Raw genomic sequence first — 21,804 nt, 5'->3', positions numbered from 1 at the left:
TTCAGAAGAATCACAGGTATGAAGGTATTTCCACATTACATGAGGATCAGTAATGCCTCATCAAATGTTAACTCTTAAATTGTTACTATGGGTTTGAGAATATACTCAAATATTAAAAGTTAATGTTTGGTTAATATTTAGATCTTTAGTCTCAAAAAGATTATGTCATCTCTTTCTCCACTGTTCTTGAGTTATTTAGTTATATATGAGAACTTCTGCCAATTTGAATATTTTTCTGAAGTACTAATGTGGTCACTTTTCTCATTATTACATAGTATGTTTTCAGGCTGAGTTTAAAAAAATCAATTTCCTTGGTATTAATTGTACATAAATTTACATGTTATGTGATTAACTATTCTAATATAAAACAAAGTCTTTCTTTGTCATCTGTTGTAATGAGAGAATAACGTACAAGATTGTGGAGAATTAGAAACTTTGTTTTTCTTTTATCACATGAAAAGTTATAAATCCCTGCAGAAATTATATTATTGACAATAAGCAGTAGATATTGCTCTATTTTAAAATGTAGCAAAGCATATTCAGCTAATACAAACATTGCTTTGAAGTGGTTCCTCAACAGTGACAGTAGCAAATATGGACTTCTATTAAAACTTGTATACTTTTAAATTACTGCCAAGAAGAGATTAAATGAAGTTGATCAAAAAACAAATCCAAGAATGACAGATCACAAACCTCAAAATTTTCAGCAGTTTCATGTCTTGTCTGAGAAACTTGTTCTGAATTTCTAGACTGTGTAAATTAAATTCAGATTTTAACATATAGTGAATAAAATATTTGAATTAGGCCTGGTAGCAAGGTAATTATGCAGGTAACTATCAGCCTCCAAAATAATTTGGTTTTGTGAATACAGGACAGCAAGCTGAATCTGACGCTGTTTTTCAGGTCTTGAACTGGAGTTCAGTGTGGCTATTTTTTGTAAATATTGACAGTATACAATGACTGTTTCTTATGAGAGCTTGTTCATATAATGTAGCCTGGGTACAAAACCACATTTGTGTTCTGGTTTTGTCATACTTTGCCTGTGGACGGCCAGTAGAGAAATTCACATCCTAGCTAATACTGTCTCCTTCTCTTATTATCTATTTTGGAGTTCTCAGAATAGGAAGAGGCAGCTCAAATGTTTCTCCTTACAAAGTCTAGACATGCCTATTCATAATGGAATATACTTATACTGCTTGTACAACTTACAGCAGATTGAATAGACATTTTACATTTGTAGCGGGTTCAGTTTGTAAACTGGGCAGAAACACCAATTTAGTGTAGTGGTTTGGTCCAAAATACTCATTGCTTACTTATTTACCTTCTGTGAGATAAGAATTAGGAGAAAGCAAAGCAGGCACAAAACTTAAAAGAACATAAAGAAGTTTATTAACAGACCTAAAAGAAAGGAAAAAAAAGTCAGACCACACCTTCACTCTTCTTCTCCTCCCCCCACCTTTCTCCCTTCTCCCACTGACAACGTAAAAAGACAACCCTTGAGATTTCCAGTCAGTTTACCACTTCTATAATAACCTTGTTCAGTTCACTTAGGGAGAGGAGTCTCTCTTGCTCGTGCTATGGAGACATCTTCACAAGAAGTTCTCTCATGGGTTCAGTTTCACAGCAAGACAGCCACCTGGGTTGGTTCTCTGCTCGCATGTGAGAGTGCCTTCCCTCGACTTACAGCTTTCCCCACAACTGCTTTTGAGGGTCCAACCTTGAACTACTGGGGTACCATTTTAAGGTTGAGCTGTTCAGAAGCAAAGGTTCTCTTCACCCATCTCTGGGAGCATCTTCATCTCTAGGACTATCTCTGGGAGCATCTCTAGGAACAGAGGTCTTCTCCTTCCAATTTGGAGCAAGAGTCCTCATCACTTCCATCTCTCCCTGTTCAAACTTCTCCTCAAATTACAGCTGCCTCAGCATTTGCTTATTCCAGCACAGGTACTTTTTGCTCACAAGTAGTTTGAATGCTCTATCCTGCCATGCTTTCATGAAATTACGACGGGTACTCTGATGTATCATAGTCCATCACCACCATAGCTTTACAACAGAATTTCAGCTTCTAAGCATCTCCTCTTTCTCCTCCCTCAGGGTTTTAGCTCTTCCTTCTTCACTGGCTTTGGTGTCTCGATGGTGTTTCTTCACCTTCCATCTTCTGCAGACTTGAAAGAGGATTGATGTCTGCAGGCTTCGTCTGTTCTGGAGGAAACTTACACCACTAAAAGGGTTAATCTCACCCAGCCCTGCAGCTGGAATTCGCTTATCGCTGTTGGTCACATGATCTTTGCCAGGCAGCGGGGCAGCTTCAGCTGAATCTTCGGCTGCACTGGAGTGGGGGGGTGGGGGAGCCGGGCCGTGCTGTCTGCACGTAACAGGGCTGTTGGGGGGCTGCGGGTGGAACAGGGCCGCAGGCTCCAGGATGGCTGTGTCCCAGCCCAGCCTGGGCTGACCAAGGCCCAGCCCAGCCCCGCTGGGATGCACAGGCCACCCCCAGTTACCTGTCCGAAAGCTGGAAGCAAGAGAGGCTTTCCCAGGGTTTGTTCATTCTTAAATGTGGACCATAGAGGCGTGTCAAGCTCCTTAAGTGGCTTAAAAAATTGTCAGTATTCAAACTAGCCAGTTGATAGGTTCGGTCAGGTTGTAGAGGAAGCTGTAAGCACCTCTTTGCAAGAGAATGACTTCCGTAGCTATGCTAACCCATGACAACATTACGTTACTATTTTGGTGGAAACATTAACGCTGTGTAATCTTATTATGAGTCTATGAAATCATAACTTCTCTCCTGAAGGAGTTAAAGTTAGTACATTTCCTGTGTGTCTGAGTTCAGAGACAATGAGGAATTCTTCCTAAGAACAGCTGATTTTTTAATGTAGGTGAATGAACAATAAACACAAACTCATAATTCCATTTATCCATCAAAAAACAATTGTATTTTCACTATCACTGGGGAATTTTTAATCTGGTTTTTTTTTGCTTTCTTTTCTGTTCTTCTGATGCTTACAGTGATACATCATAAGTTGCTAACAGAAATTAAAAGGAATTTGATTGAGAACTGAAGAAAAAAGAATCCAAATTAAATGGAGACAATCATCACTACATTAAGCTTGTGATGACTCAGCTCAACTTTTAGTCCTCACACTTAATAAGAATTTACACACCCATAAGTATTTCCATTACTTCCCATTTCCAGTAATTTTTAGTACTTCTGATATCTCAAAGAATATTTTTCAATACATCCACAACAGTTCCAGAATTAGTGATACATGAATTCATAGTATATTTAAAATGAAATAAATTAAGCTTCATTAGGAGAAAATAGGGATATGGATGCAAGGTGTTCTTTAAAAAAGGATGCCATTGTAGTAAAGTAATGCATACCACATTCAGAAAGAAATGTCTTATTTCACGGCAAAGTGAAGGCAGGAATAAAACTTTTGATAAAACCAATAAAAGAAAAAAAATATGTGAAAAAGGAACTCATTATATACAAGAAAAGAGTTTCCCAATAAAATTCAAATGAATGAATAAAAACAATTTTCTCCTCAAAATTATTTCTCACAGCAAGCTTAATTTGCTTTGAAAATCCTTTTGCTCATACTCAAAGTCTAAAATGCATAGATTAAGTTTCTGAACTACTTGAGAGATCTTTGAGAGATTTCAAAAGAGGTTATCAAAGTTTCCATAGCAGTACTTAACAATCTTACATTTATTGGAATGAAAAAATGAAATCACTGATTCTTAACAAGAAATACAATTTTTAGTATGTTAAACATGATCGTTACGTTTTCCAAAACATGAAGGGTGACTAGGGTTGTTTTATTTCCAGCAAGTCAGTGGCAAAGCAGGGCAGGTGAGATTAATGAAGCATCCTTTGGGACAGAAACTGAGTGTCATAGCTACAGTTGTTTTTTTTCCATTTTATGAAAGGTACATGGCTACAGACAATTGTTTGCTTGAGCCCATATATAGGTATTGGTGTCCAGAAAACACATATTAAGACACAAAAGCCTTCCTCTGTCCTCCTCGCTTCCACCCAGGCCCGCACCCCACACCCCCTCCCCGCAGTTACGTCTCACTTTTGATTTAACACAGCTCTAGAGAAGAAGCCCTTTCATATTTGTCAGGACCTTTTCCAGGCCACAGTCTGGTTTGTCTTTGCAGCCCTGACAGCAAAGCTGTAAAATCTAGGCAAAAGGGAAAAAAAATTACATATAAAGTCTTTCTGTTAAAATTCCGAAAATATATTTAGTTCAGAATCCCATTCTTAATCCATGTATGAGGTTGCTATATTTATTCAGTATTTATATATACTCACTAAGGAGGAGTGCAAACTCACTTGAATGCATGAATTCTTTACATATTGTGGAACATTTATGAATTTGCTTTCTTCCAATAGAGGTTTTGTGCTAAGAAATCCAACAAAGACAGCATATGCTTCAACTTCTTTTTTGTACCTCTCATTTCTGCTTGAATGCCGTGACTGTGTTTATTTCCTGGCTTTATTCTGGAATAAAGTTGGAATCACAGGATTTTTTTTCCCCTTTACTGTCATTTTGTCCTATTAAAAAAATTCCAACATAAAGATTTCAGATACTTTAAAATGTATTTTCCATATAGAGATTTCAGATATATTAAAGTGTATGTTCCATTCCTTCTTTTGTTCTGCCAGTGTCCAATTGAACACAGACATAATCTTTCCTTACTGACCCTGTGTTGAAACCATTTTTTCTGCATTTTCCTTATGTTATAATACTCTGACTGAGAGGCAATCTGTATGGGGACAAGTCAGGGAAAAGGATCTGAGGATAGACCTCTAATAGTTGCTGCTCTCTAAGGACAGGAACAGTTCCTTGCCAAGGGTGGAGACAGGACTTGCCATTTTCCTTCAGTACAGAATTGACTATAACCATAAGAAAAGTAACTTTATTCTAGCTGTAGATTTACCTGTTGCATTGTTTTTATTCTTTGAAATTTTTTTCTTTGAATTTTTTTTTTTTTGCTTTCCTTTAGATATTTAGATAACTTTTGCCATAAAGGAGTCCTAATGAATTCAGCACCTTTTCCCCAGGGAAAAATGTGACCAAAAGTCTAATTTCTTAATTTAAAATCTCTCCCTTGAAGTGTTTTTTCACTGACCCTGCTAGAAAGCATATTTTTGTTATGAAACACAGAGAGCACAGTAGAAAACAAAATTAGGGCACTGATGTGAAATGCATACAGGAGAAATAATGCAAAATTTTCTTTTCTTTTCAACTTTTTTAGATTTCCAGGTTCATTTCCATGAATGACAAAGCTCTGATTTTTTTCTATTAGCAATTTTAGGTGTGCTAAATTGTACAATTGAAATTTGATTAATCATAAATTGATCTCCCTTGCCGAAAAACACTTCTCCTACTAGAAGGAAGGAGGTGAATATTTATATTATTTTCCAAGTAATTTTCTTCCATCTCGTCAAAGGAATTGTATACTTACTGAAGCAATGAGTGGAAGAACAAAGAAGAGAGCTAAAATGTTCTGCACCATCCATATTTAACTCAATCCTTCAAAGTCATATATGTACCATTTTTGTACAGGCTTTCTTACGGTGAAATATTTATGACATTAATATTTTACTAATACTTCAGATAATTTTAATAACAACTGAGAAGCAGAACACTGCATGAATTACCCCTCTAAAATTCTCTTTTGATGTGTATTTTTCCAATTTTTTTTTAATTTTAAATTTTGCCCTTTTTTCTCATTTTTAAAGGATTACTGTAGCAATATAAGCTTTCTTACAGTACTTCTGAGGCAAATATAATGCTGTCTGTGTGTTTATATTAAGGCTGTGTTGCAACAGACTATTTGAGTTTTCTGCATATAATTTTCCCATAACCACCTCTGAATATACATAAGAAAAATATATTTTTGTGCAGTTCCTAAAGTCAAATTGCCAAGCTTCTGTTTTTTGTTATATATGTAACAGTTATGGATTTCTCTTATGGAACAACTGGTCTCACACTCTGAAAAAAAAAAAAATGAAAATAAAGTGTGAAACTATTTTAAAAATGAAATTCCATTTATGCACTAAGTCAAATATCTTTATAAACTGTGCTGTATAACTCACTGAGTTATATAACAGAACTGAGTAAGTTCTGTTCAATCTCAAATACTTCTCTGTCCACTTAAGACCTGTCAGGGAGAAGTGTGCAATTTCAGTGACACGAAAACAAAATGCTATTTAAAAGCTATTATTTTTCCTTGCTTTTTCAGGTTCCTCCAGTTTATGTAAGTTTGAGCTAATGGCATTGGGAAAAGTATGAGTTTTCTAGTAGATAGTTATCTGCCAGCTTTAGAAATCTTAAGAAACTCCTTTGAGGGAATCCATAAAGATTCTAAAATTAGAATGGTAAAGTATGACAAAAAACAGACACAGTGAAAGAAGAGTATTTTGAATATTAGGATACTTTCCTGTTTTTGCACAGACATGCCTGTTGCCATGGAGAAAGAGAGTGAATGCTAAAAAATAATTTTAAAAAGACTTTGGAATTTAAAGAATAGGTATACTTGATATCAAGAAACCAAATCTCTTTGGCAGAGGGCTGTGGCCAATGAATTAAAACACTGGGAGTGTGTCTATAATCTTCCCACAGCAAAAGCAAATTCACTCAGCACTTTAAAAATGTGGGTTTTTAAAGACATGTGTAAATGTCTTACTTTAAGGATGTGCCATCTTCTCTCAGATGTCACCGACTTTTGTGAATAGCAGTTTTCAAGCTAAAGACCTCTAATTTTCCCCAGTACTTGGAAATCAGAACTTAACTTGGTTTCTGAACATGTTGATGAATTTTTAGGAGAACAAGATCAGGGATTCCATATTACTCCCAGATTAAATGAATTCCTGAAGCAACTGCTGTTTCTCAAATAATAACTGTCAGGTCTGGCTATTTCTTTTGATAGTGTCTCAACATCTGCAGATGGGCCCCTTTGCCTTCTGTTTAATAAAAAGAAAATAAAATCAAACTTTAATGAATTACTTAGCTGTAATGCAAATTTGTAAGCAGAAATTAGAGCTGCAAAGCTGTTGTGACATAGGTGGCTTCATAAGAGAAGCTCGTGCTAAGGCTGATACGTGACTACAGGGCAGGAAAGCATGTTTTGGGAGCATGCAGAAAATACTCCAAGGTTTATAGCTTTGGGCTCTGAATGTAGATACATTAAAATATACTTCTCATAAAAATTAGATATTATTTTAGCATTACAAAGCTCTGAGCAGCTTTGAACAACTATCAATCTGTTTAATTTTTTTTCTTTGTATTTCAGGCAAGCCTCAGCTTCCAAGTATGGAATTGTTAATAACTGGGAAAAAACCTTATCTGTGTTTCATGGTACACTTCTAAACAAATGTGAGAGTATGAGATACCAAAACCACCCAACAGAAAATATTTATTTCCAAGAGAATGTACACTGTTCACATATAGCAGTGAAATGCTGGAAGTCAACACATTCATATTTCAATATTTTCTATAGGCTACACATTTTTTTGTTCTCAGATCTTCCTCCCTTTTATCAGTGGACAGTTTTAGAGGTGGAAGAATACAAAACAAAAACCCCTACAAAAAGTTTCTGAACCTGTCTTTAGAATGATCTGTTTTCTTTAGAGTAAGATAACAAGATCAGTTATGCTGGTTTGATGTGATATAAAGCATTAGTTTAGATTTCCAAATGAGTTTAAAATACTTAGGAACCCATTTCTTTTGAAATTACTGTGCCATTTTCTAGCTTTTTATCAGTTTTGGGATTTTTTTACGTGCTCAAACCAATAATTTTATTTTTTCTTAGATTTGTAAATTTTGCTCTCAGAGCAACCATTATGATCATATAGTCTGACTTCCTGCATAATATGGGCCATAAAATTTCATTCAGTTATTTCATATCTTTCCATGTATTATTTTGATAGCCATTTAAAACTGCTCATGCTACAGGTAGACTTAATAACCTTATCAGATGTTCTCATGCCTCTTTTAAGAATAAAATCAATTGTGCCATTTAGATCTGTAAGCATCAGTTACAAAATGTATAGAGACTGGATCCAACATGAAGTATGAAAACTGCTTTTTTACTTGAATTTCTGTTGATCTTCTAGTTGCTGTCTTTTTTGTTCATGATGCCAGTGTTGTCATAAAGAGGGGCTATCTTGTGTTGAGGTTATTTACAGTTTTGTATGAGATATGAAGATTGCATTTTCTGTAAATAATGGACCTCATTTGTTCAAATCATAACAGAAATTTCTCCTTCTTTTTTTTTCTTTCTTTTTCTTTTTACCTCTACTGCATAGCATGAAATACATAAAAGTACCTGTAAACTACCTGATTACTGCTTCAGTGAAATTCTCTACATCTCTGCATATGATATCTATTTTTTGCCCAGAGTTAAGTAATTGCTACTTTATATAAACTTTTATAGATTTTGAAATACAATACAAATCTCTGTGGAATACATAAGAAATAAAAATAAAAACCAGAATCAGAAAAAAGCTATAGCAACAGTGGAAATCTGCTGTAAAAGCATGGATTGGAATCATGCTAGGAAAAAAGGAAAGCTAGACAGCCTGGACTGGATTAGAGTCATATGTTGTGGCAGGTAAAATAAGAAGGGAATAAATTACTGCAAAAACACCAGATAATGGCCACAGTAGATGAAAATCATGTTTCTGGTTGGAAATAATAGTATCCCAAGAGCACAGTTCAAAAAAGTTGAAATATGAAGACTTCAAAATGCAATTTAGTGAGTTTTATGCAAAATGAAATGAAAATTCCAGCATTGCAGGGTTTTTTTTTCCCCCAGAGAAAAAAGCAAGAGACTCTGTAAAGGTACTGAAGACTTAGTATTGTCTTTGATGTTTTATGTGAAATATCTCCCACTGGTAGGTAGAAAATGCTAGAGGTCCTTTCTCCCTGTTTTCCTCTTCTCATAATAAGGAAGAGAAAACATTTTACTTTTTGAAGAAACTGTCTCCTTTGGGTTACATCTGCAGATAATGATCTATCTCACCTGAAAAAACCTGCACCCAAAGCATACTTGGCGTGCTGACAGTTTTCCTGGCAGTACTTATGGATCTGTATTGTATTGCATCTTTTCAAACAAGGAATTATTTTGTAATGAACTAAGTCTTAGCAATTCATATTCTTAGTTTCTTTTTCTCTTTTGCTTGTGCCAACCTGTGCTAAAATGCATTTGTTCTAAGAAAATAATTTGCTTTTCACTGAATGGAAAAGATATCCACAGAAATCAGGGATTAAACCAAGAGAAAGCTAAGAGGCTTGGGAAAGGATGAGAGGAGATTACTTGAAGAAATAATGCATTTTTCACAAGAAAGAAGGTGCATAAAATGAAGTCCAAGTGATTCACTTCAAGTAGTCAGCAAAAGGCTTAAAAACATCCATGTGATGCACTATGAAAGTTCTCTAAATAAAGTTTGTTGAAGAGCACAGAAAATAATATGCTACTATAAAGTGGCTATTCTTGTAACAATTATAGAACAGCTAGTGAAAGGGAAGTACATTCACACAGCTGAAGAGAAAGCATGCCTTCACCCTCCAGCATCCTTCTGGTCTCTTCCTCATCTTTCTGCACAGTCATACTTTTTCCAGAGATAGCCTTTGCCCTCCTGTGTGCAGGGGGCTTAGAAGGGTGCCACAAATCTGGAAGAAAAAAATGTACATAGGGAGATTGTGAATGAGAAGAAGAATTTAGTTGATCTCCTGGTGATTTTACTTTCAATATTTTACTTTCTTATTGATAGAACTCAGGCTACTGTAAAGCTCATCCAAGCTCACCTGAGTGGATATGAGGTCTTTAAGTAAGCAATTTATGGGTCTTTGGACGACTGAAGAAGAGATTCAACTTTGAGATAGGCAGGGCTACCTGATTAAAAGCTTCTAAAGGATTAGACATCCGCATAGGACAGACTGTGTAATTCTAGTGTGGTTTCTGCTTTTGATGTTTGGTTATTGGTAGATTTTTTTTGTGTTTTTTCTTTTTTAAAAACGTGACCGTCCACCCTTTCATAAAAACAATATTTATTACTCGATACTTAATTATATGGAAAAGGAATTTTTTTCCATGTGCTGATGGTAGTGGGGATAAATCATCAAATTAAAATTTTGCAGTGAGGAAAAAAAAATATGCAGGCATTAGCAGCGAGAATTCCCAAACTAGGAGTGGTTTCCAAGGGATTTGCAGAAGTACTATTATTTGGCCCATTTAAAACCTGGTGAACATCATCTCTCAACTATTCTAGAGGGAAAGTGATCTTTATACAAAAAGGACTTACATTGTTCAGTCTTCTAATACTGCAATAAGGGGAAAAGACAACTGACGTTAATGACGATATATAGTACTGAAATGCTTTTGTCTCTTTAGAGAACTGAAAAAGTATGGAAAACATTTTTACCTTCAGCAGAGTTTATTGATATTTTTATGTCCAAAATGACTCTGATTTATTCTTTAATTGAAGATATTGCTTTATGAGAATGAGTAAAAATTGATTTTTAATCTAGCAGTTATATCGGCAGAGGGTTATTTAGGAAGAAATCTGTAAAATTCCATGCCTCAGGTAAAGGGAAACCAACTCCAATTGTCATTTAGTTATTCAATAAAACAGGATAATAATAATAATAACAATAAAACTTTTGCAAAATTTTTTTCTCATTTTGTTATTGCCACTCCTTTGTTGGGGAAAGGGTTTCACAAATATCTGTTTAATCTTATCTATTTCTATGTGTGTCTATTTCAGCAGTAATTCCTTTAATCTTTTTAAATTAAAGGGCGAGATTCCTATCCTCACAACAATAATTGGGAATTTTGCTTTACATTGGAAGATGTATAGACAGAATATTCTGATTTTAATACCTTTATGTAGGTTAAGTTTATCAAAACATGATTTTTGCTTGAAAGACAGTGGAAACTAAAATACCATTTGATACTGTTCGTTGTTTGAACAGACTCAGTGCCACTTGGACTTTTTAAAGTTTGACCAAATGCACACTTTTGATTAATGACAGTTGATAGAGTAGTTCACAAAGAATGTTTCTGACGTGATACCTTCTTGATGCTATTGGCCCTGAAATTACTCTCCCTACAAAGTTAGTTCTAGAACTAGTCCAAGATTTTAATTAGTAACAAACTAATGCTGCCAGTTGACTCCATCAAATTTAAAACAAAGTGTCTGAAATGTTGAACTTCCTGTATATCTTATAGAAAAAAACACAATGCAGTTTCTTTTCTTTTCTTTTTTTTTTTTTTTTTTGTTTTTTTTTTAGTTTTTTGGGTTTTTTTTGCAAACAGTGGCAAAGTTAAACACTTTTATTGCAGAAAATCCTTGGTCTCACCACAGCCTAGCATTGTTTTGTTCCAGAGTATCCCAAATTACTTTCTGAATCAATACAAACTTCATTTTGCTCCCCATTTTCCAGGGATCCTGAAAATGTTATAATGAATTTAAACTTTTTATATTTATATATATTTATATATATATTTATATTTATACTTCTTTTTTCATCTTGAGTACAGTAGCATGTAAGCACCCACACCTGTTGAAGAAGGATAAATCTACTATTTATCTTTTCTTTGAGTACAGTTGCTACATATCCATTTAAAGGAAAGTAAAGATGCCTAATAGAATGCTGCAGTCATGATCTTATTCAGTTGTCAGTGATTCAGGATCTGCTTGTGATGCTGTAGGTCAGAAAAGTAAAAAATGGTGACCATATATGACAATTAAAAAAAAATAAATTACGGTGTTTTTTCAAAATCCTTATTGCATTAGAAAGCAATAAAACAAACTGTGCCAGGGATCCTTTTTTGTATGTGTGGAAAAATCCTAATTTTGCTATAAAACTCTACCTCAAAATTTGTGAAGTTTATTGTGTGACAATGGATATCCTTGCAAGCATAGAACAAAATATAATATTGAACTTTTTGTTAATGATAACACATTTTTTTTTGTATCAAGGCAGAACATCAATTTAGTGTTTCACAATGGACAAAGAGATAGTATTATCTCTGTTTATTTTATAGCATCTATATGAACAGTTATAATTTAGTATTGGTTGCAGTTCTACCCCTGATCTTTAGACTTTCTTCACCACTTAATTCTCAGCTTTCTGAAATTTGATTCTACCTGGTACCTGTACGCACAGACATGGCAAAATTTTGGGACCAGGTCCCCATGCAAGCTTTGAAACATATCATTGAAAACCAGTATATACACTGTTGTTCATTAATTAAGAAGCAATATGTTTATTGTTTTATTAATAATCTGAGAGGAGGAATTTTCCCCTTGGGAGCAATGATGCCCCTGAAGATTATCCCCATAAGGATTCTCGCACCAATTAGGGTGTGAGGTTAGGTTTCTAGCCTGGTTTTCTATCTCTACCAAATTGGTACTTGAGTTCTATTAGTTAACATTTTATTTGACAAATAAATAAACAAATCAATGAGTAAACCACTGTAATATAGTTTCTGTTGCTGGTTTAGTGGGTCAGAACCTGGCAAGAATTTCTATGGACTGAGGATTGCACATATCAGCATGCTTTCTCCAAGAGTGCTCTACTTCTCTTCAAATTCTCTGGCTATACCAGAGGCTATGAAGCCAGTAAAATGTCTTTCACTTCCTGCAGATAAGGATAAAGAGTAGTTTACTTTACCACCCTAGACATTGCAAAAAAAGCTGTTAAAACCACTTTGATGCTCAGAAAAGGTGAGATAATCTTGTCAGACAGAAATAGAAGCTGTTACTTACTTCTCTTGGGAGGTCTGTGGACAGAGATGCCATGTTCACTCTCAATTACATTATTTGAATACTTGGAAAGAGGATACATAACCTCAGCACAAATTGAGCACTGCGTGATAAGCGGCCTTCATTGTTTCTTGTTCCTGCTTGGACATGTTTGCACCATTCAGTTTAACCATTTGTAGTCAACAGGCTCTTCATTTAAAGAATCATCTGTTTGAAATTATTAGACAGATATGCAGAGCTTTGAGTGAGTGGCTGCTCTGGATGCAACACATCAGAACTCCAAATATTGCCAATATTTTCAAAATGTTGAAAAAATTTAGGTTAATCACTGACTAATTAACTGACATCCTTACCAAGCTAAGATCATTATCACACAATTTATAAAATAACTAAAAAGCTGTTCTGATCATTGAAATGGACCTTGTAATAGCAGACCACTATTAATTCTGCATGTTTTGTGGAAAGTGACGACCACAAAAATTAAATATATAAATTTACATTTTCTTTGTCAAGCTCCTTATCCCACTTATTTCCTGTAATAATGTGGCTGTCCCATCTTCACAAATTAATATTTCAGGATCTACTACATGCCACAGGCTCTGTCAGGTAGGACAGACTGAAGCATTCTTCAGCTAAGAGAGAAAAAATTGTATAATACTTCAATATTACACAGGTAACCTCTGTTTGGAAATACCTAATTGGGTGGTGGTCCTATACATAACACCCTTTATCTAACAGACATTCGCTTCTGATTTCCAGGTAGTATTCTTGGACCATCTAATTCAGTAAACTCACAGTTTCATTAGTTTTACTACGAGTATTTTAACAAGGATTTAGGTTTGATAAGAAAGACCTGTATAATGGTAGGTGGTGATGCCTAAGTTAGACAGGTTTAACAGTTTGCCAGGTTGCTATCCCCATTCTTAAAACGTGGCGTGAAACATACATTTTATAAAGTTTCAATGGCACAACCTGCAGCAATGTAGTTAACATGGTAGTATAACTGTATGTGGTAATTTTCAGTACAAATTAGAGCACTTATTTTGGCCTGGCTTTGACAAGTATAACTGAACTCTAAGTTGCCAAACCTTAAATATCCATCACCACTATCAATGCTATCCTGTGTAGTAGGTTGGCCACCACAGCTGCTTGCTCACTTGCCCCTCAGCAGGATGGTGGAGAGAACTAGAAGACCAAAACCTGAAAACTTTTGGATCTAGATAAAAGTTTAATAAGTGAAATAAAGCTGCACATGTAAGCAAAGCAAAACAATGATTTTATTCATTACTTCTTATCACCAGGCAATTTTATCTCCATACCCACAAACTTTAGACAAGTTTGAGCCAAGGTCCAGATGCAGTCTTTGGAACATACAATTAAATGTCAAGGTACACATGGTTGTTGACAAATTCCTGAAGAATTGATACTTCCATGGAAACACATATAAAGGTTACTTGGGAAGACAAACACCATAACCACAAATATCTCTCTTTCTTGATTTTCTTCAAGTGTTTTTCTTTGCTGAGGCTGACATCATATGGTATAGGATGTCGGAATATCCCTTTGGCCATTCTTATAAGCTGTCCTGGTTGTGAGCCCCGCCGATATCTTGTGTACTCCCAGCTTCCTCACTGTAAGGTAGGCTGGGAAAAAGGGAAAACCTTGCTATTAAGCAAGCACTGCTCAGCAATAGCCAAAATATTTGTACTTTATCAACACTGGTTTAGTCACAAATGCAGAACACGGCACCATATGGGGTACTATGAACAAAACTAACTCCATCCCAGGCAGATCCAATGCATCCACTTCTCTGGAATTTTTTTTGTTAATTTTTTTGTTTGAAACTTTTTTTTTTTCTAGTAAAAGGATTCTCGACAGAAGGAAACAGAAGAGGAACAGTGTGCTCAGAAAACAATAGAGATTTCTCAGGGACATGGAAAGCCAGTTCGTGTACTACCAGGTTATGCACTTAGCAAAGGGTCAGGAATGGGTGCTAGAACCTATTGATTAGTAGGAATAGCAACTAGAAGCCAAATGAGGAATCAATGTTTAGCCAAAAGGGTGAAGCAGACTTTCCTTAAATACAATTACTGCAAAATAGGCTAGTGTTTTAATATTTATCTGTCTTTGTTGTGTGCTATATTCTGGAAATATTATAGATTATATAGCATTTATATATAGATAATGAAATTGTTATTATCTATGCATGTATTTACTGAAATAAAAATGTTACTATATTGTATTGCTGTGCTCTTCTAATCAGTGCAGCAGATACAGCATGGTAAAAGAAGAATAAATATATTCTTACATAAGAAAAGAAATGTTAGTCAGGAAAACCAAACAAAATGAACTTACTTTTATATTTTCTCCTTTTTTTGTTTCTTAACAAGGACTTATGGCAATACAGAGAAAATAAAACTTCTTTAAACTTATTTAACATTGAAGCCCTTTGAAATTGTTAATGTGATTTCCAAGTATTCAGGAACATTAGGCATTAAAAATTGGGTTGTATGTCCTTGGGGAAAGAAATTAATAGACATAAAAGATTCTCTATCTTAATCTATATATTTATAATATGTACATAGTTCTTGTCATTGCTTTAAGCATTAATGAATATTAAACAGCAGTGAAATTACAATTTGCAGAATCAACCTTTTGGGACTTAAGTAGTCATGAATAAAGCCTAGACCTTCCTTCTCAGAAGCTCTAAGCTGCATCTTCGACTGCTGTTTTACTGCTATAGGTCATATGCTGCTGCAGCTGGGCACTGGCTCAGTGTCTGCCCCTCCAAAGTTCATACCTTAAGTTCCTCTCCTCAGTTACCCACCCTCAGTCCCTGATTCCAAACCCCCTGAAAGCAGGACCACCAGCCTCAGCACTCTGGCCATTTCCTCCATATCCCTACTACATTTTCACCCTATCTAAAAGTCTGGTAAGTTTAAGAAGGAAAGGAAAAAAAAAGGAAAAAAAAAAAAGAAAGGAAAATGAAAAGGGGAAAAAGGAGAAATAGGAGAAAAGGAAAAGGAAGAGGAAGAGGAAAAGGGAAAGGAAGAGGAAAGGAAGGAGGAAAATTAAGAGTAAGAGGAAAAGGAAGAGGAAAAGGAAAGAAAGGAAAAGGAAAAAGAGGGTAAGGAAGAGGAAAAGGAAGTGGGAAAGGAAAAGGAAGAGGAAGAGGAAAAGGAGGAAAAGGCAGATAGTTCTTTGGATAAGCTTTTTACTTTATTTCTTGTCTGTCTGTCGCGGGTTCGGTTTTAACCGGGCGGAAACACCAATTTAGTGTAGTGGTTTGGTCCAAAATGCTCATTACTGTTTATCTGCTGTGAGATAAGAATTAGGAGAAATGCAAAGCAGGCACCAAACTTGAAAGAATATAAAGAAGTTTATTAACAGACCTAAAAGAAGAAGGAAAAAAATTATACCACCTTCAGAACTCTCCTCCTCCCCCCACCTTCCTCCCTTCTCCCACTGACAATGTAAAAAGACAACCCTTAAGATGTTCAGTCTGTTTACCACTTCCATAATAACCTTGTTCAGTCCATTTAGAAAGAGAAGTCTCTTCTTGCTCATGCTATGAAGACAGTATCACAACGAGCCAGCCGCCCACTTCCAAATATCGTTCAGTCCATTTAGGAAGAGGAGTCTCTCTGCTCGCATGTGAGTCCTTTCCCCCGACTTGCAGCTTTTCCCACAACTGCTTTCGAGGGTCCACTCTTGAAGTTTTTTGGGGTACAATTTTAAGGTTGAGCCGTTCAGAAACAAAACCAGAGGCCCTTCTCCTTCCCTGGGAGCAAAGGGTCTTCATCATCTTCATCATTAGGACTATCTCTGGGAGCATCTCTTGGAACTGAGGTTTTCTCCTTTCCCGTTTGGAGCAAAAGTCCTCATCTGGTTCATCTCTCCCTGTCCAAACTTCTCAGGAAATTACAGCTGCTTCAGCATCTGCCTATCTCAGTGCAGGTGCTTTTGCTTACGAGTTGAACACTCCACCCCCCATATCTTCATGAAATTACAACAGGATACTCTGATATATCATAGCTTCACAACAGAATTTCAGCTTTAAGCATCTCCTCTCTCTCTTCCCTCAGGTTTTCAGCTCTTCACAGCAATAAAAGGGTTAATCTCACCTCGGCCTTGCAGCTTTGCAGCTGGAATGTTGAATTTTTCTTATCGCAGTGGAGAGGGGAGAGAGCCGAGCCGCTCCGGCTGCCCACGGCAAGGCAGTGGGGGGGGTTCCATGGCTGGAACAGGTCCATGGCTCCAGGATGGCCGTGGCCCGGCCCGGCCTGGCCCAAGCAGGGACTGGGCCCGCTGTCCCCCACACGGGGCCCGCATCCACCTGTCCCAGCGCCGGAAACGAGAGAGAGCTTGGAGGGGGAGTTTGCCTATTCTTAAATGTGGATCACAGAGGTGGTCACAACTTTAAGTGGCTTAGAGAATTGTCCATATTCAAACTGGCCACTGATAGGTTCTATCAGGTCCCAGAGGAAACTGTAAGCACCCCTTAGCAAGGACGTCCCTTCCGGGACTATGCTTGCTAACCTATGACACTGTCTCATTCGGATTCTGCTGTTTCTCTTATCCTACAACAGATAATTTGAAAGCCTTCCAAGTAGTAGAAATTGTGTCATTATCATAACAGACAGACAGACAACTCTAGCAAGCTGCCTTCCCCTTGGCTTGGACAAATGACTGCCAGACACTGTAGCAGATTCAGCATATAAGAAAATACAGAGAACGTTGACAGGTATAATATCAGATATATATCACACAAGTATCATCAACCTTGTGTGACTTTGACTACCTCTGGTAATTGAAGCTGAAAAATGAATTTGATCCCTTCTGTTTTGCTGTGCACCTTTCCGGTGGATAGGAATCACCCCTCTGCTTTGTACAATGTAATCTCTCTGGTTTGCTTAGACTTGCATTTTCCCTGCAGGCAGTTTCAGGTAGGTGCACTTCATTGTGCACATCCCATTGTGGCAATGGCTCATTGTCCATGAGGAGACCAGTGACAAGTGGTGTCCCTCAGAGGTCAGTACTGGAGCTAATGCTGTTCAGCATCTTTGTTGGCAACATGGACAGTAGGACTGAGTGCACCCTCATCAGGTTTGCTGATAACACCAAGCTGTGTGGTGCAGTCAACATGCTGGAGGGAATGGAGGCCATCCAGAGGGACTTGGACAGGCCTGAGAGGTGGACCAGGTGTTCCACCTGGAGAAGAGAAGGTTACATGGACACCTCACAGCAACCTTCCAATATCTGAAGGAGGCTTGCACAGAAGCCAGAGAGGGACTCTTCATCAGGAGTTGTAATACAGGGTATAATAATGAATAATGGGTACAAATTGAAAGAAGGGAAATTTAGGTTAGATATTAGGAAGAAATTCTTTACTGTGGGGGTGGTGAGACACTGGAACAGGCTGCCCAGGGAGGTTATGGATGTCCCAACCCTGGAAGTGTTCATAGACACTTTGGAAAAAGCCTTGAGCAAGCTGGTCTAGTGTGAGATGTCCTTGCCCATGGTGCGGGGGGTGGGACTAGATGATCTTTAAGGTCCATTCCATTCCCTTAACATTCCAACCCCTTAACATTCTATGATTTTATGATTAACTTTCGTCCCTGTTGGTTATCACTTTGGGAAGTGCAGTTCACCAACACTGCTGATCTATGATTGCCTCTGTAAAGTTATATCTATTTTCTTATTAGCATAGTTATCAGTTATACCAGAGAAACCATTTGATCTTTAATTAGTCCACCTGTTAACTGCTCAAATTCATGACACTTTGTTTTACTATATTAATACACTGATCTAGCCAGTTAGGGTCCTTTAAAGAGGAGATATTATTGCTAATGGCATGTGCATTGAAATATTTTTGACTGTTTTGAAAGATGATATAGCAATTTATTATATGATTTCATACCCTCACTGAAATATAACAGAGGTTTCTGGTTGTTGTGAATCTGCCAAAATAGCCAGGACTTTATAAATTCAAATACCTCAGTAGCTCCAGATTTTGAAAATAAATATTGAAAGTGTTTTAACCCCCTCCTCCACTACTCTACCTATTTTATTTCAGAAATAAGGAATATTCTTGCTCAGTTATATGCCATTTAAATTAATTTCTTTCACCTGGTTTCCACTCAAAATTTAGGTTAAATTATTTGTATTTATGAGTCACATTATCAATTTTTATGGTGTAGCATGTTAACTGCTTCTGGAGGTGTTGGATCAAAAGAAAACGTACATGTTTGTTTATAAAAAGTGTGGTTTCTTTTGTAGAGACACTTCTTGCTGTAAGTAATGAGTAATAAACATTTGTGAAATCGGGTGCTGTTTGTTTATATGAAATTTTGCTCAGAAATGTTTACAGAACTTGATGTATCTAAGTGGGAGAAAGATTTGGCCTATCTGATTAATGAACTTTTTACTTTAGAAAAACGAATTATCTACTACATATAACTCAATTACCTTAGAAAAATCAAGGTCACAGAAAACTGATGGTACCAATGTGTTACGGTCAGTACTCTTTGCCTTCTCTTAAATGTTAAATTACATCCAAATCTTTGACTGTGAAAGGACTTCCATAATTTTAAATAATTGACTATAGAGATTTATAAATAAATTTCCAGTTATTTATCTATCTAGTTAGTTTATCTAGATCTATTTCTGACTTATCTTTGACTGTGAAAGGACTCAGACTTCCATAATTTTAAATAATTGACTATAGAGATTTATAAATAAATTTCCAGTTATTTATCCATCTAGTTATTTTATCTAGATCTATTTCTGACTTAGACCTGCTTAAATATTTCTAGATCTGTTTTACCAATAGTTATCCTACATATCCTATCTATAGACAAAAAGACATAGGATATATATGAATATAAATAAATATATCATCTATGTCTATATCTGTATCATCTATATCTATGTATATATTTGTATATCTCTATATATGAAGTCTACCTTATAAGAAGAAGAATGCTACCTTCTAGTTATCAGATTCAAAATTAAGGACATGGATCTGTTCCTTATCAAAGGTATTCCATTGATATTTATTGGCTCATAATTTCAGAAACTCTGTTTTAAAAGAAAATTAGAACTTTTGAAGGGATCATGAGTCAACATATTTTGAAAGCTGTACTCTGTTTCTATATGGTATGATCTAGTTTTGTAGTGCAGTGAGTTCTAAGATTTACTGCAAATATCTGAAGTAAATATACTATTGAAATGTAGCTATTAAATGCATTCGAAGTTAACATATACCACCATCTGTCACTATACATGCATTTCCTCATTTTTGTAAATGAAGCACAGTTTTCTACTGTTGCTAATAGCTTCCATTTAGTGACTGACAAGACAAAGCCGCTACTGGTGGTAGAAAAAACATAGTAAGTGATGTTGTCAGTGCCCCAGAGGTAAATAAATACTGCCTTTTCCATGATCTGACCTTTAGGCTGATTATGGGTATGGTTATCTTTGCCAGCAGCACACAAGATAGATTAAACCAAGCAGCCTTTTTAATACTGATTAATCCTGATGGAAGTAGGTTTGTTTAGTCCTAGGGAATGCAGCAAAAATATTGGCCTTATCATCTGAGCAATTTTTAAAGTTATCTTTGATGTGAGCTAGGAGGTGCTTGTGGTTTGACTGGTCACAGTGTGAGAAATGCCACTTTTTTTGATATTTTAAATTCACTTTTACTTTCATGTTTGTACATAATCCATGTGATGGCGGTTTTGAATGATAGACCCAGAGCACTAAAAAAAGTGTTGGAAGACTCAGAATTTTTTATTTATTTTTTTAAAGGACTGGCTGCCAGACTTGCTTGTCTTTAATCAAAGCTCTTCCTTTAATTAAAGATGGGTTGCAAGATGCCTGGCAGTTTCACAAAATACAGTGAAACTGCTTCTGTGCCAAGCAGATCTGAACAATGCAGTAAAAACCCTGCAGCCCTCATCTTCTCATGTCTGTGGTTGAATGATGGAATTTCTGAGGTTAGAAAATGATTGAACTGGGGGAAATGCATTATCTCTCAAGCATATGTAAATAAACATTTTGGGAGCCAGCCTAAAGAAGACTGGATCAGTTTCATATGAATCCTGTGCTCCCCAAAGAGATGCAATGGAATGGAATATTACTAAAAGGAATAAAGCACAGGGTACGGCGGTCTGTTAGCCCACTGCTTTTGTGATGCTATGTTCCTCCTCCTGCTCTCCCCTGTCCTTAGCCCTGGCCACTCCCTCGGGCTCTCCCTATTGGTTCCTGTACCTCAACTCTGCCCACGTACCACCCCTGAGCCCCTGCGAAAACCCCCCTGTGCTGGGATCATGGGGTCTCTCTGCCTCTGAGGGTGGCCGGGATAAGATGTGGTTAAAGTCATCTCAAACCCTCATGGGAGGCCCTTCTCTGCCTGCTTTGCCATCACTGGTTGTAGCGCTGCTAGCTGCCGGAGCAAGAACCGCGGGGCCGTCCGAAATGGACTACGGGAGTGCAACCATGGTCGCACTGCCCTAAGCAGCCCCGCTGAGCTTGCAGGAAAGCTGCAGCCTGCTAAGCTAAATCTTGCGACTACAACAATGGGGGGACAGGAATAGGCAGCTGGAGCTGCTGGTGAAGAAGCACAAAGTCTGAGGAAGGCCAGAAGAGACGAGTCATCTCCAGGAAGAGCAGCAGCATAACCAGCACGTGTACTGTGTCAGCAGCAGCTGGGAAGGCGGGCTGGGGACAAGACAGATTTGAATGGCAGGGGATCAGTGTTGTCAGGTGGATGGACAAGAGGATGCAATGACAAGTTGTCTGCCACCCAGGCTGATCGAAGGAAACACTGTGATGGAATGCAAGCCATATGGCCAAATCGTATTCTTATTTTGTCAGTGCTTGCACACATACAGTTCTACTGACAGGTGCCATATGAACGTAATGAAGCAGGGCACTGCTGGCCCCCCATGCATCCCATCAGTGTGATTAGCAGTGCTCTTTGGGATTACATACCCATACACAATTAGGTGTTCTGTAGT

This window comes from Corvus moneduloides, chromosome 1 (genome assembly GCF_009650955.1).
Source record: "Corvus moneduloides isolate bCorMon1 chromosome 1, bCorMon1.pri, whole genome shotgun sequence".
In the NCBI taxonomy this organism is placed as follows: domain Eukaryota; kingdom Metazoa; phylum Chordata; class Aves; order Passeriformes; family Corvidae; genus Corvus; species Corvus moneduloides.
The sequence above is the reverse complement of the archived record's forward strand: the minus strand, read 5'-3'. Positions refer to the sequence as shown.